The 4,008-nt window shown below is 31.6% G+C and overlaps 1 long non-coding RNA gene across 2 annotated transcripts; it reads right to left on the bottom strand.

Moving 5' to 3' along the window:
* Positions 1 to 209: 209 nt before the first annotated feature.
* LOC108734289 lies at positions 210 to 1,810 on the bottom strand. 2 transcript variants are annotated; one of them, XR_001937361.2, is made up of 4 exons: positions 1,468 to 1,810; positions 965 to 1,196; positions 297 to 578; positions 210 to 227 (listed from the first exon to the last, which is right to left on the bottom strand). It is a non-coding gene; the product is annotated as an uncharacterized LOC108734289 (long non-coding RNA). The 2 variants fall into 2 exon arrangements; XR_001937360.2 differs by lacking the exon at positions 210 to 227 and having other exon boundaries at positions 284 to 578; positions 1,468 to 1,803.
* Between the last annotated feature and the right edge of the window lie 2,198 nt (positions 1,811 to 4,008).

Genomic DNA, 4,008 nt, shown 5'->3' with positions numbered 1-4,008 from the left:
AACTGATATAAAATCTAAATTACTTCAAACAAAAAAAAAACAAAAATAAGCATGCAAAATAAAAACTAAATCAAATTAACTATCAGAAACTACAACAAACAAATAAAAACACGCAAAATAAAAAATTAATTTGAATAAAATCAACTTAATGAATTCTACTAGACAGAGCATGCAAGATAAAGAACTATTTCAACTACGGGGTCATCTTTGTCTTCTCCAACGTCGATCTGAAACAGATACGATGGCAAATAGATTAATAAAGAGCAATTAAAATTAATTATATCAAGCATCCTCACCTTAATTAATTATAGAATTGATTGTAATATTCCAAAGTTTACAGGTGTGAAAAGTAAACCAACTCCAGGAGGAATACTGTAGCAGAGAACTTATTTCAATGGAATTCAAATAAATGTCCAGTTGCCATCACTCATGGGTTGAAAATTAACTGCATGATGTTACAAGGCGAAGACAAAACAGCAAATCAAGAATATAATCCACAAAAGACCACACCCATGTAGACATTGGCTGTTTCAGTATAACCAAACTGAACGTTAATTCTTTCCCATTTATTGTATAACCTGCACAAACGGACAAAAAAACGTATTAATTACACTTATAATTAAGAAACACAAATAAAAACGTATCAAAAAGCAAGTAAAAATAGCTGAATTATAAAATAACAAGCGTTATTATCACGCCATTTTATATCACAACCATAGATCACGACATAGATAAATGACAAATAACTCGACGTCAATTTAGGATGCAGACAATAGAAAAAAGGTAAAAACGAAACTCCATAGATCAATGACGAATGTCAATTTATTCTGTGGAAAATAGAAATTGTCAAAAAGACATAGATGCACAATAACCTCAATTTATACTGTTAGCAATAATTGTTAACAGAAATGCCATAACATACTACCTATAAGCAATTGATATTAATGAAGTCATGTATTCTCACCTGAATTAATTGTAGAATACAACTGCAACTGCGAAGAGCAAGCCAAACTCAGGAGGAACAACAACATGTTATTTTCAATTTCCAATTGTTCTTTCTCATCGGTCCGAATTAACTGTGTAGTGCTGTTGCAAGACAGAAAACCAAGTCCAGAAAATATGATGCTACTGTAGACACTTGTTTCAGCAACATCAAAATCAATATCAATGTACTCTCTTTCTCATTAATAGTCAACCTGTAGAAAAGGGCAAAAGAAAGAATTAATTATACCATGTAAATAAGACGTTGAAGCAAAATAAAGACATTTTTTTCAAATACTTTCGAGAACAAAATAAAATACCAAAACCAAACACTTCCAAATACAAATGCTGAAGAATCTAAATTGTCACAAATAGTAATTGCAGGTTTCAAAAATCCTCATCTGATGAGGCCACTGTGGTGAAACAATTGATGGATTGAGAATAATGAAGTAAAATTATTAAATGCTAAAATCTTTAAAACTTTACCCAAAGTATTCCAAGGTTTCCTATCAGTATGGAACGAATGATGCGTTTAGGAAGTTCTTCATAACATCAAGGTCCTTAAGAGAAGATACACCGTCTGCATAGGTTGAACAGCTGGAGAAAATTTTGTTTGGCAAAGGTAGGAAAAAATGTATTCCGAAGATACACCTGTGGAAAGAAAATAGCAAATGAAAATCAAAAAAAATTTTGTATATCAAAAAAGGGTCAACGAATGAAAATAGTAATTTTGTTAAAACATAGGAACTATTTTACAAAATCAGCCTATTATTTCTAATAAAAACGATCTATATGCAGAAACAAGTTCCCAGGCTTTTCCTAAATTATTAAATATGGCGGANTTTTTAATTTTTAGATTAATAAAATCATAATTCAATTTTTATAAAAAAATATGAGAAATAACATTTCACATTATAAATTTTTTTAGTACTAGCGATAAAAATTGTTTATAAGATTTTGCATCCGTATGTACGAACGTTTAAGTGATACAGTCGTTTTTATAAGCGAAATAGTCTTAGGGATTTAGCTATTGATTCAATTTAAAATGAAATCTTCGCGAACTTTTTTGACACAACTGGAAGTTTTATTTTGCAACTTTAAAGAAGTCCTTGTATACGTTAAAATGTGTCTCTTTCGGCTGAAATGGATTTTAAATTACAGTTAAAGTAGGTAAGCAACAGGCTCGCAAACCGAGATCTGTTTCCGTAAAACGAGAAAAATTTAAGTCTGTAACCCGGTGATGTTGAATAATTCAACTAATCATCATTTCCCTCCTTCCAGATGCCTCTTGTATACGGATATTTTAATATATGACCTAATTGTTTCTTACCATGTTCATCAATTTTTTACCATATTTAGTTCTTTTTAATAATTGCAAGANAGATTTAGAGAAAGCTTTTGACAATATTAAATGGGACAAGATGTTAAATATACTTAAAAATATAGGGATGAGTTACAAAGATAGAAGAGTGATACTTAGTTTTTATAAAGAGCAACAGGCAGTTATAGAGCTAGGGATGCAACGTAGAGAAGTAAATATTAGGAAGGGAGTCAGACAGGGATGCATACTGTTACTTTTTAATCTATACATCGAAGACGCGATCCACATCATTAAGGACAGTACAACTGTAGGGATAGATGTACAGGGCAAAAGATTAGTATGCTTAGATTTGCAGATGATATAGCAGTATTAGCATCTAGCAAGAGATAGCCTCATATAAAATGGAAGCGGTATTGACAGGTCAGTACTGTATGAAAATAAATAAAACTAAAACTAAAATACTAGTATGCAAGGGACGGAAGGAGTAGTAGGGGTATAAAGTAGAGGATAGCGCTGGGTCGTGTCGCCTGTAATAAAAAGAAGTCAGTACGCTCGCGAACAACTAATTTAGAAATTCGAGAAAGGTTGTTAAAGATGTATGTTTGGAGCACGGCGTTGTACGGGTGCGAAACATGGACAGTGGGCTCGGCGGAAAAGAAAGGGTTAGAAGCGTTCGAAAGGTGGTGTTATACGCGAATGATGAGGTTACAGTGGATAGAGAAGGTTAGAAATGAAGAGATATTCGAAAGAATAAGAGAACAGAGAAGTCTACAAAAAATAGGCGAGATAGGTTGGTAGGACACCTTCTCAGGCATGAAGGTCTAGTCAGAGACATATTAAAGGCAGAAACAGGAGTTACGAGGGGTAGAGGTAGACCTAGATTAGATTACTCTTCGCAAATAGTTAAGGATGTGGGTTGCTCTAGCTTTAGGGAAATGAGAAGTTTAGCTTAGGATAGGAAAGAGTATAGATACGTGTCCAACCAGTCTTAGGACAGACGACCTTATGATGATGATGATGAACAATAACAAACGAAATTTTATACTATTTCAGAAGGTCAAAGGCTATTTTTAATTTTTAGATTAATAAAATCATAATTCAATTTTTATAAAAAAATATGAGAAATAACATTTCACATTATAAATTTTTTTAGTACTAGCGATAAAAATTGTTTATAAGATTTTGCATCCGTATGTACGAACGTTTAAGTGATACAGTCGTTTTTATAAGCGAAATAGTCTTAGGGATTTAGCTATTGATTCAATTTAAAATGAAATCTTCGCGAACTTTTTTGACACAACTGGAAGTTTTATTTTGCAACTTTAAAGAAGTCCTTGTATACGTTAAAATGTGTCTCTTTCGGCTGAAATGGATTTTAAATTACAGTTAAAGTAGGTAAGCAAGTAGATGCCTCTTGTATACGGATATTTTAATATATGACCTAATTGTTTCTTACCATGTTCATCAATTTTTTACCATATTTAGTTCTTTTTAATAATTGCAAGAACGGCTCATCATACTGCTGGACAATAATTTGTAAAAAAAAATGCACATTTAAATGTTTGAAGAATAGACTTTTTTACTGTTCCTGAAACAATTGTGAAATGTTTAAAATTTGAACGATACAAACTGAGTTTATTTATTTATTTGCCAGGTACATAATGTAGCAACAATACACATAAAAAAAATATTTAAATTATAATTGT

Source organism: Agrilus planipennis, unplaced genomic scaffold (genome assembly GCF_000699045.2).
Source record: "Agrilus planipennis isolate EAB-ADULT unplaced genomic scaffold, Apla_2.0 scaffold83, whole genome shotgun sequence".
In the NCBI taxonomy this organism is placed as follows: Eukaryota; Metazoa; Arthropoda; class Insecta; order Coleoptera; family Buprestidae; genus Agrilus; species Agrilus planipennis.
Note: the sequence above shows the minus strand (reverse complement) of the source record. Positions and strands in the feature narration are given on the sequence as shown.